Source organism: Schistocerca americana, chromosome X, assembly GCF_021461395.2.
Source record: "Schistocerca americana isolate TAMUIC-IGC-003095 chromosome X, iqSchAmer2.1, whole genome shotgun sequence".
NCBI lineage: Eukaryota > Metazoa > Arthropoda > Insecta > Orthoptera > Acrididae > Schistocerca > Schistocerca americana.
The window spans coordinates 250,797,242-250,809,636 of NC_060130.1; the positions used below are offsets into that span (position 1 = coordinate 250,797,242).

Sequence of the window (12,395 nt, forward strand, 5' to 3'; positions counted from 1 at the left end):
TCCATATCAGGTTAATCCACAGAGGTAGACTACAAAAAACTGAGACAGTAGTGAAAAGGGTTTTTCTCTTCTAATAGATTGTCAACACCATTTAGTCTAATGATGGGTTTGCTCTGCATTTCTGCAATGTATAAAAATGAAAAATACCTGTATCAATAGTTACATTGATACTGTCACTTGTGATAATTTGTGCTTGGATGGAGAAAGTGAAGGACAGTCACGGGATAAAGGAAATATCATACCCTCGACAGTCTTCACTGTGTTAAATTCATGATAGTGGGATGTAGAAGTAGTAATGAAATACTTTTTTGAGATATGTCACATAATTCCACGGAATAGTTCTAAACAATGTGTCCACTTCAAAAAAACTTTCCTTGCTCCCATTTTGAAAGATCTTATGAATATATCAATTATTTAGTAACCTTTACACTTTCTGTTCATGAAAATTGTACATTTTTAATTTGGCAGAAAATAGTTTGCAGCCATGTAAAGCTTTCCAGATAATGCTTCTTCACTTATAAGCATTTAATATGAAACATAAACACAATTGGTGTGTTTAACTCTTCCTGTTTTAATGATACTGTGATGTGCATTTTTTGGTATGGTTATCCCATATCATTTACCAATACACAACTAGCAGGCCTCTTAACTTATGTAACATCCTGATCAGACATAACACTTCATCTCATTTTTCATGCTCATCAGAAGCCTATTTTCTGTCAGAGATAAACAACCACCAACACAGCTGGGAACATGTGGGATTTAACTGCTGTATAAAAATAAAACTATTGTGTCACAAATAAAATTGATACTAAGTGATACATTTTAACTATTCTTTCTGATGAGATCAGAATCAGAATTTTATTGCCTGATTACGAACGTATGAAATCATTTGATTCCGTAATACAGGAGACTGGTCAAAATTTTTAGTTACCTTATTACACTACTACAGCTCTTGAAAACATTTCCCACAGTTTAATATGAGATGCGAGTCTTCAGAACATAATTTATTGTAAGTGTCTTACATGCTATTATAATGTTCCAGTTTCATCTAAAAAGCCCCATAGGAAATAGTAGTGTTCTCTGTGAGTACATTGTACAGCTTCTTTTTCAGTGTCCTGAACTCCATACAGTGGGTTTGTCTTCACTTTAATTTATAATAGATTTCATGCACACCTAGGCCTGCATGTATTGTGGAGTCTTGCTATAGTGGCTTGACCTGTGGGATGGAGCATGAAACTTTAGTAATCTCTCGTTTAATATGAGTGGTGGAAATGTTTTCCTTCAATTAATTTATGGTTAGTTTCTTTAAAACAAATTAGCCCAAAAAAGTACAGAGAAGCAATAATTAGTGTGTTCTGATCTCTCAATAACTGACAATGTGAGTCTGTAGGTTTTGCGTACTTGATCCATTGCAGTACTTGATTCTAACTGTTTTCGTCTGTAGAATTAACCTTTATTTATTCCACAACTAATTTCAGTCTTTATATCAGGCAATTTTCAAGTAGACATTATTCTGCAGAGAAGCAATGACAGTTGACATTGTTTCTCTGCAACACAGTATCCACTTGAAAATGGTCTGATTTAAAGGCCAAAACAGTTTGTGGACTTAAAAAATTAGGGTCTTAATAGAAACTGGAACAGCTTGTCTTTAGTTGAATGTACACTTGTGGAATCAGTAGTCACCAAACATGGAGAAACTATTAATGTTTTTGATGTATGACTTACATTTATGAACAAGTGATCCATATCTTAAAATAAATTCAAAATCTGAATGATACACAGTCTTTCTCATGTACTTGCCTACATCTACATCCATACTCTGCAAACCACTTTGAAATGCATAACAGAGTGTATGTCCCATTGTATCACTAAGTAAGGCTTTTTCCTGTTCCATTAACATATAGAGCACTGGAAGAATGATTGCTTAAATGCCTCTGTGCTTGCTGAAATTAGTCTTACATTGTCTTAGCAATCCTTACAGGGGCAATATGTAGCGGATTTTAATATATTTACAGACTCATCACTTAAAGTTCTTTCTTGAAATGTGCCTAGTGAGCTTTCATGGGATAGTTTGTGTTTATCTTAAAGCATTTATCAGGTCAGTTCTTTCAGAATCTCGATTATCGCTGTTATTAGTCTTATATGTGGTACGGGTCCCACACACTTGAGCAATTTTGTAACACACTTGCACAAATGTTTTTTAAGCAATCACCTTTGTGTACTGATTGCATTTACCTAGTATTCTAGTAATGAACCCTGCAAATTATTACACCTGGGTATTGGTATACACTGACCAATTCGAACCATGACATGTTAATATTGTAGACATAGAGTGCTATGTCTTTTTGATTTTGTGGAGTGGATATTTAAGGCAAGTTTCTAATCTTTGCATGACTTTGAAATCTTATCAATATCCGACTGAATATTTGTGCAGTTTTTTCAAACTGAAGTTACTGTTGATACTGTCTGCAAGATCATTAATGTGCAATGAACAGCAAGAGTCCCACACGCTTTCCTGGGGCACACCCAAAATTATTTCTACACCTGTTGGTGTCTCTCCATCTGAGATTCACATGATACACCTATTACTGACAGTATGATTGTATGGGGTATGTCTGGTGCTCAGTCTAATGCTTTTCAGAACCGACAGCGCAGAATGTTGGTGATCTGACGGGGACTGGTGTTACCACTGTGGCAAGGCCATTGGCACTTTTAGGGATACTACCATCAGTCAAATTATAAACACAGTAAAACCAACAACACTCCGCCGTGTGAGTATAACTTCACAACTGTTAGATCGCTGAGGTTGGTAGTAACCTTAAACGGATCACAGTTAACACGAAGGGTTCCAAATAGTGCCAGCTTTTAATGATCAGTACTTTAGGGCTGCCAGCCAACTTGTCGCTCCCTGATTATGGATAGTCTGCTGGGGTGGGGTGAGGTGGGGGGGGGGGGGGGGGCGGGCACGTAACATACTGATTTATGTAGGTGTCCAGTTAATAATAAGATTGGTACATATGTGTCCAAAGGTGCTGCCCCACAATGTTGTTACTGTCTCTTGAAAAGTTCGACCAACCACTGCCCTAGAGCATATTCTAAGTGAAAAAATTATTACGTTCCTGGAGGGAAACAAGTTCCTCTCAAAGGTTCGGCGTGAATACAGAAAAGGGGGAAAAACTTCATGTGAAAAACAGCATGCTTTATTTATATATGACAAATTGCAAACAATTGATGCTGGTGAACATGTAGATTCAATCTTCTAGTATTCCCAATGGCGTTTGACATAGTACCATACCGTCGGACATCGCTGCTAACCACCATATGATCATACGGGGTACCTTCGCAGATATGTGATTACCTAGAGGAAATTTTAAATTTGACTAATAGAACCCAGTATGCTGTAATGGAAGGCAAATGTTCCACAGAAACAAAAGCAACATTGGTTGTCACCCAAGTTAGTTAGTTACTTTCACGTTCCATGGATCATTTTCCATGATAGATCGCCATGATGTGGAACGAGTCATTTTACATTCATATTGCAAATTAATTTGTACATATATTTGTACTCTAAACATAACCGTGTAGTTATTTTTTTTTCTTTTTTTCCCAAAATGAAAACAAGACATACAAATCGATTTAGCAATCCCTGCCCAACACCTTTTACACATTACAAACATAGAAATTCTTCCACAGTAAAGAAGGAGTTGTCAAGGAGAAACGTCTTCAATTTATTTTCAAATTTTACCTTGCTGTCTGTTAGACATTTTATATCATTGGTCAACATTTTTTGTTGCAGCCTTGTGTACCCCTTTCTGTGCTAAAGACAGCCTTAATGTTGAGTAATGAATGTCATTTTTTCTTCTAATATCTGTATCTCATTGTTCCTTTTGAACTGTAGTGGATTATTTACAACAGACTTCATGAGGGAATAAATATACTGTGAAGCAGTAGTCAGAATGCCCAACTCCTTAAACAGATGTCTACAAGATGGTTGTGGGTGAGCACCACATATTATTCTTACAGCACATTTTTGGGCAACGAAGACGAGTCACCGCAGAACGTCATTCCATATGACATTACTGAATTAAAATAAGCAAAATATGTCAACTTACTGATTTCTCTCTCCCCAAAATTTGCTATGATTCTAAGTACAAGGATGAACTAAGTTGTTTTAGGAGCTCCAAAATGTGTTTTTTTCCAATTCAACTCTCGTCAGTATGGACATGTAAGAATTTTGAAGTTTCCACCCTATGTATTATTTCATCACCATGTGTTACACTTACCACTGGTGCAGTACACCTAGAGGTGCAGAACTGAATACAATGTGCGTTTGTGAAATTCAGGGTGAGATCATTCGCAGAAAACCAGTCAATGATACTTTTGAGAACTTTGTTCACGATTTCTTCCATTTCTGTATGTATACTGGTAGTGATTACAAGACTGGTGTCATCTGCAAAAAGAACTAATTCTGCTTGTTGTACATTAGATGGTAGATCATTTACACATACAAAAAACAGTAGTGGACCTAAGATTGCACCTTGGGAAACCCCATACGTGATTTCTCCCCAGTCAGAATTAGTTCCCTGGATTCTGTTGGTTGGATTACTGCCAAGTACAACTTCCTGCATTCTTTTGGTTAGATATGACACACAAGGAAGTGACAAAATAAATGATTTACCAGGTAAGATCAAAAACACTACAAGACTTCCCTAATGCTGTCGTTCACAGGAAAGTATTGTCTTTGGATGATCATATGGGACTGTAGAAAAACGAAGTGTACACCACTCATTAAATGTGCCAAATGCCTATGTCAAAGAGAGAGAACCTGATAGTATCCGATTACAAGATTAGTGGTAGTGTAGTCCGTCACATCGAGTACCGGTAAATGTTAAAAAGGTAATAATAACAAGCGATATGCAGTGGAATGATCACGTAAAATTACTGTCAGGAAAGGTGAATGGAGGAGAGATTTGTTGGAAAAATGGGATGCCCGTGTGAAGGAAATGGCATATAAGACGCTGTTGCTACCAGTTGTAGAACATTATGTCTTTAAGTTGTTATTTAATAAGTATGACAAGAGACACCGAAGACAGGCCTGTATTAGAGGCCGTAGTCGTCAAGCTGACAACGTCGTAGCCTGTGACGTCAGTAGGCCGGCTAGCGTGAGCAGCTAGGCCGAGACTGAAGTTTAGATTTCGTCGATTGCAGACGACGTGTCAGATATAAATACGCAATCACTTTCTTTTTTTGTAGATTTGGCCCCTATAAGTAACACAGTAACCTAGAAAAGCTAATTTCTCGCAGTATTACGCCGACTTTATGTCGGAATTACGCATTTTATTCTCGTTTCCTTGCAACGATGAACTTTAAAATAACTCACATGTGCTTCATAGCAGTATATTATGACGTTTCGTACCCGAGATTTGGAGATACAAGTTCAGCAAACAATTTTGTGAGATGCCTACTAACATTATTTGCAGACTTGCAATTATTTCAGTCTGTTATTTGAAATATATTATCATGTTCCTTCCTATATGAATGACAAACCAATATAAGAGTTTCTGACAGCTGCAACATATCTTTCACACCTTTATATACGAGGGTGGCATAATAACAATATTTTTAACGAGCGTTTTTTGTGTATTGTTCATTAGTAGGTTAGATTTTTTTTAATCACAGGTCATACATAATCTACACATCTTTCTGAGTCAGAATGAACTGGGGACCTTGCTGTAGGATTTGCATAAGAAGCATGACTGAAATTTATCAGTGCATTAAAGTTTATTTCATAGTGGCAACCTCCTCCTTGCCAGTACTAATCAGAGCATTTAAGGACTGAGGTTATGGGTAAGAAAAAGTTTCATGATTTTGTGTCAAAAGTTATGTAATGTTTTTAATTTTCTATTAACTTCCTCCTTCTTGGAACATATTAAATGATCATTTTGGAGTTTGGTGTAATTATTTAACAATATGTTACACATAATGGAAACCAGCTTTTTATAGATATCAGTAAGTGGCCTTCCACAGAGACATGAATCTGTTAGGGAATCAGTAGGGAATCTGAACACTGAGATGTAACCCTCTTCCTTGCTGGATTTGTAGTTGCTGTTGCAACCAGGAACACATTTTTCTGGCATCTGCAAATAGAATGATGCATTAATTGCAAACATCTTAAATCAACATACTATTATGTAAAAATAGCAAATGAGAATTTGGGTGGACTGGTTTTTCTACTGCTTGGACATCACGAAACACAAGTCTACAAATAGAATCAAATGTGTAGAAATATTCATAATATTAACACAAAATCACTTAGGAGAAGATTCTGATACTAAACTTATGAATTCAAAACTTTATTTTCAAATTATATCTAGAATATAGTAGAACTTTTGTTGCAGTTGTATAGACAAAAGTCGATCACGTAGCCCACTTGCACATATACATGTAAAAACGCTACAAACTTCACAGAATTTTATACTTACATTGTGTTATATCTTCGACTGTAGTCACGACTACTTGCTATAATTTTTGCAGCGTCCAGTATAGCTGTAATGTCGGATAAAACAGACACCGCGAAAGTACGTAAACAACTGCTTCCGTTTGCTACCTTATAGCTACAGCCATACGGTAGGCCTTAACGTAACGTTGCCACATTTCAGTCCTCCGGCCTCTAGGCTGCGTTCACACTGCCGGCCGGGCCGAGCCGAGCCTGGCCGGGCCGCCGCCCGCTTCGAAATCAAACACATGGTTTTGAATTGCGGTGTTCACACTGGCGGCCGGGCCGCGCCGACACGGCGTGAGCCTCCCGGAGCCGAGCCGGCGACATCCCGAGTGTTTAATATCGTCGGCGCGAGCCTGTGGCGCAGCACTACAGCTTCTGCAGTACACGCATCACACGTCTCCCTTCTGCTTTCTTCACAAGTGTGACTGCATACGTCTTTTATTTTAACCCGTAACTGGTACACCTGGGTCCCAGGGACCCGAGCGAAATTTCTTTTTTCCAGCTCCGTGATGTGTGTGGTAGCACTGACTTCCCTCTCCCTGTACTCTCCTAACAATCAACTGGCTACCAGCCCACAACATTGTTGCAGGCGTTTCTTTGTTAGTTTTGTTTCTATAAAGGTGATCGGGTCCCGTGGACCCAGGTGTACCGTTAGTGAAAGTTTTCTTTTCGTGGCATTATTTCCGGTATCTTGGATTTACGGTGTAGTGCTTCAGAAAAATGAGCGAGGAAGATACTACAGATAATCTGAACGAACCATTGGACAGTGATATTGAAGACATAAGTGGAAGCGACAGTGACTATGAAATTAGTGAACATGAAACTGGAAGTGATGAAAGTGATGATGGAGACAGTAACAACGAACAATCTGGAACTAATTATATCTATGGAAGAAACAGATTCAAGTGGTCAACAACACCCAGCATACGTGGAAGAACCTCTCAAACCAACATCATTGCTCCAATTCACTTTCCTGGCATACGTAATGCAGCTAGACAGGTAACAGAAAAGACCCCTCTAGCATTTTGGGAACTACTTTTCAGCAAAGAAATGATTGCAGAGGTAGTACTCAGAACCAATGAAAAGATTATGTCATTGCCACCTGAGTCAAAAAAGAATTCTTTTTCAAATCTAACAGACAGTACTGAAATAAAAGCTGTCATAGGTCTTTGTTATTTGTGGGGAGCCTTCAAGTCAAACAACGAAGATCTGAATGGTTTATATGCTACAAACGGCACTGGTAGACCAATTTTTAGGGCAACTATGCCCTTGAAACGTTTGCTGTTTTTATTACGTTGCCTTCGTTTTGATGATGCAGCAACCCGTGACGCAAGGAAACTCACAGATAAACTGTACCACATCTCTTGGCTCTTCAATTCATTGATAGAAGCTTGTCAAGAAAACTATTCAGTCGGAGAGTACGTCACTGTTGACGAAATGCTTGTAGGATTCCGTGGTAGATGTCCATTTAGGATGTACATTCCATCCAAGCCACGGAAATACGGTATAAAAATATTTATTCTAGCTGATGCCAAAATGCACTACTGTTTGAATGCAGAGATATATTCGGGAAAATCAGCTGTAGCCATCCCGCGCCGTGTCCTCTTACCAACAGCTGTTGTCATGCGGTTGGTTGAACCAATCAAGGGAAGTAACAGAAATGTGACAGGGGACAACTGGTTCTCAAGTGTGGAGTTGGTCAATGAGTTGTCGAACTGTAATTTGACTTATATTGGCACCATGAGAAAGAACAAGGCTGAGCTACCACCAAGCTTTTCAACAGCAAAGGGCAGAAATGTGTCTTCTTCAATCTACGGATACTCTGGTTCTGTAACAATACTTTCACACGTCCCCAAAAAGAACAAGGTTGTCAACCTGATATCGACAATGCACCATGGAGAATGTATGGTGGAAAATAAGCCTGAAATAATCCATGACTACAATAAAACAAAAGGTGGAGTTGACGCACTTGACGAAAAGACGCATAATTACACGACTTCTAGAAGAACAAGGCGGTGGCCTATGGCAGTCTTCTACACTATGCTAGATATAGCAGGTGTAAATGCTTTTGTTTTGTACCATGGGAAAGAAGATACTGATGATGTGACACGCAGAGAATTCCTCATTGAACTAGGTACACAACTCATAAGTGATTGTATGAAAAGAAGATTGGATTCTCCATTTTTGAGAAAAGATATCCGAAATTCCATTTGTGATATTCTAGGCATGACCCCCTCCAAGGCATCAGGAACATCCCAGGTTCACAGTGAAGCTGGTGCTACTAAATCGAAGAGGAAAAGATGCTCAGTGTGCCCATCTAAAAAAGACAGGAAAGCATCCCGGGCGTGTGCCAGATGTCGAACACCATTATGTTTGGAATGTTCCACTGCTTTATGTCCAAACTGTTTCGGTAGTCTGGATGAATGAAATAACTGAAATGGACTGGTGAAGATGCTGTATAATTGAAACCTAATATTTTGTCATAATTTCTGCTATTTTCAAAGATCACATAGTCATTTAGCTGAGAAATGTACTAAAATTTATCCAAAAGTTGTGCCTGCAGAAATTTTTATATTGATTTTGAACTTTTCTTCTGGCTTACTGTTGTGAAGCATAGTACATTTTGTGTTTAAACGTGAAGTTTCAGTTGTCTATCTTACTATTTGTAACTGATGTGCAGGACTTTCCAAAAGTATATTTTTCACATTTCGTATTTTATGCAGTTTATTGTCCTTTTTTGTAACATCTTTAAGGTATGACCATAAATGAGGAATGTGGTTTTAAAACATTAGTAACAAAACATTAATAAAAGTTTCATATTTAAATTTCATTTAAATGTGTTTTTTTTACCAAAATATACTCAAAACTTGGGTGGGTCCCGAGGACCCAGATGTACCTTATGTGTTACAATTTATAGGTGTACCAGTTACGGGTTAAGATGTTACCTCACATTTCACAATCAGTGAGGAAAAATTACGTTTACATGCGAAATTACTTTTATTTCATTTATTTAATCTACCGTATTTACATGCATTTACAACAATAGCTTGCCAGCGATCGCGGCATTGCCGCCACTGAATAGTTCGCATTTACTTGTAAACGGAGACAGATATGAGTGTCACTGAGGGACATCCCTACCAGATGATAATGCATTGTAAAATCATGCTGTGGCAGTTCCTTATCAGTGGGAATAGAACCACTGAGTCAGAGGGCATTATCTCAAAACTCTTCGCCTATCAATCTGTCTATCTTACAAGGTAATGAAAAGAATTCTGTGAGGTCATCAGTGGCTCCACATGATGAACCATCACCACTGCCAAGCGCTGCATCATGAAGAAAAAAGAAGAAAAAAGTTACAAAATTCTGAAGGAGTATTTCTGCGATTCTTCGTTGAAGGCACAGCAAGACATTACCCAAAATGACGAAGCTAATTATTTCCTAATGATTCTCAGGAGTCCCATAAACTCTCTTCCCCTCAGAGGTAAGGGTAAGCGTTTGTGAAATTTAAAATACAAAAGCATGACTACAATTAACTGGAGGTAGTGAATGCTGTACAAAGTTCTACTGCGAGCCAAAAATTGTGTACTAACGAATCTTACCTTATCGTTATACACAATTTTTCTTCTGCTGTTATACTTCTGCGAAAATTTGTGTTCTGTTTAGAAATTTTGTCTTGAATGTTCTGCAGCACATACTGAAATGTATTATGATTCGTTCTGTAATTTGAATAAAACTTTTTAAGGATAGTTTTTAAGTTCTTCATATAAAGAAAAAAACTCTCCTAAATGTCTGTCGCTATTCATGGGATGAATCCATAACCTCCTAGTTCTTCTGTACTTCAAAACTTGACGAGTTACTGCAGAGTCAAAACAATACCAATAAAAGAGTGAAGACATTGTTCTACACGACAGCACAGACCAGCTAAAGGCGAGCAACTGTTGACTGCAGCTGCGTTTTCTACTGACTTGCTTGTCAGCTGTCGAAGGGTGGAGATCTTTTTAAATTTATTTATTTGGCCTCCCGCCAGCCATTTAGCCAAAGAGTGGGGATTACCTTGACAGTGCAGCGCAGCCCGCCAAGGAAGAAAAAAAAAAACAATGAAGAACAATGAAACGCACATCTGTGCCGATCTACAGTAGTTTCATTAACTCTCCATTATTTTTTTCTGTCAAAGTAGACAACGAGACTACAGAATTGGGCTTCAGTTATCTTTTAGTTCGAAATACGAAATATACATCATGCATGTTGATGACAAATAATTGTTTGTCTTTTGTGATGCAACGTGTGGGCAATTATAAAAGCATAGCAGATGATTGTCCAGTAGCCGAGGGAAAATTTCTTATACATTTGGATTTATCTAGAGAATGAGACCATTAAAAATATAAGAGGGACCGGCACTAGGTCTGCGCTGATCACTAGTAATTAGTTTTTTTTCTGTCCTGCATTATATGACTACACTAAACCAAGCTGTAACCGCGCGAACTCCGTGGCTTGCGGACGCGGCACTGACGCCACTGAATAGCTCGCATTACTTGAGACCAGAGACAGATATCAGTATCATTATCATTTCAAAAACTTTTTGGTACTTTTAGCTACATTTCATTCCCAACAATGTATGGTCTAAAACTGATCTAACAGTAAGCTACCCGCTACATAACTTTTTCACTACAAGATTTGTAAATCAAGTGCAGAACGTTGACAAATAGCATCATTTCACAATGACTGTTAAGAAACATGGAAAGATAAATGATTCAATACGAAGCTAAGATGTTGCACTACCACATGTACAAAAATCAGATTCTTTAGCCGCATACTTTCTTCAAAATCGGTTGGGAAGCGTTACGAAACTAAGAAATCACGCGAAACGAAAAGTAGACTTTTTCTTTTTTCACGACGTAAGTAACGCTTTTAAGGAAAAAATAAGTTCATAAAACGATGTGGCGAAGTCTTATGTACCGCTAAGAAGTTTTAAAACATGAAAATCGGAGAAGTGGATTTTCCCCCATTTCGCCGTCCCGGCTCGGCGCGGCGCGCAATGTGAATGCACTACTCGTCGGCCTGAGCTGGCTAGGCACGAGCCGAGCCAGTACGCGTCAGCCCGGCCCGGCCCGGCCGGCAGTGTGAACGCAGCCTTTAATACAGGCGGGAGGCGGCCGTGGTATGGCCCGTACCAACGTGTAACAGGTGTTGAACTCGCGGAATTTAGATGGGAAAATCGACGATATTATCGCGAAATCTCAGGTGGATAAATATAAACAAACTGCATTTGAATAAGACTGCCGCGATCGATCATCTCGTGTATGAAGATAAACTTCAGTTGTGCCCGTGGGCGTTGTGTTGCCACCCTTTCTGTTCATCGTGTATATTAATGACCTTGTAGACAATATTAATAGTAACCTCGCACGTTTTGCAGATGACACAGTTATCTATAATAAATGCCTGAAAAAAGCTGTATAAATATTCAGTTTGGCCTTAATAAAATCTCAAAGTGGTGCAGGTATTGGCAACATGCTTTAAATGTTCATCAAAGTAAAATGTTGCACTTCACAAAACGAATAAACGTAGTATCTTATGACAGTGTCAAATTATGAATGAATCATGGGTGGAATCGGTCAAGTCATACAAATACTTCGGTGTAACTTTTGGGGATACGATCATAGGCTCAATCGTAGCTAACGCTGGGGGTAGATGTGTTCATTGATACAATTATGGGGAAATGCAGTCAATCTACATAGGAGATTGCGTACAAACACTCGTGCCTCGTTTGTTCGAACCATGGGAGAGCCTCATGGAGGTGCTGAAAGAACTGAACTGGCACACACTCAAATATAGATGCAAACTATCCCGGGGAAGCCTACAGTACGTAGTAAGTTTCAAAAACCAACATTGA

General features: G+C 38.5%; 1 protein-coding gene and 1 long non-coding RNA gene across 2 annotated transcripts in view; one reads left to right on the forward strand and one right to left on the reverse strand.

Moving 5' to 3' along the window:
- LOC124555944 (dystrophin-like) overlaps positions 1 to 12,395 on the forward strand; it is a gene marked incomplete at its 5' end in the record, with an annotated part of 300,198 nt that overhangs the window by 233,152 nt on the left and 54,651 nt on the right. The window lies entirely within an intron of this gene.
- On the reverse strand, positions 5,870 to 6,544 carry LOC124554781. The gene is made up of 2 exons (XR_006968447.1): positions 6,486 to 6,544; positions 5,870 to 6,140 (listed from the first exon to the last, which is right to left on the reverse strand). It is a non-coding gene; the product is annotated as an uncharacterized LOC124554781 (long non-coding RNA).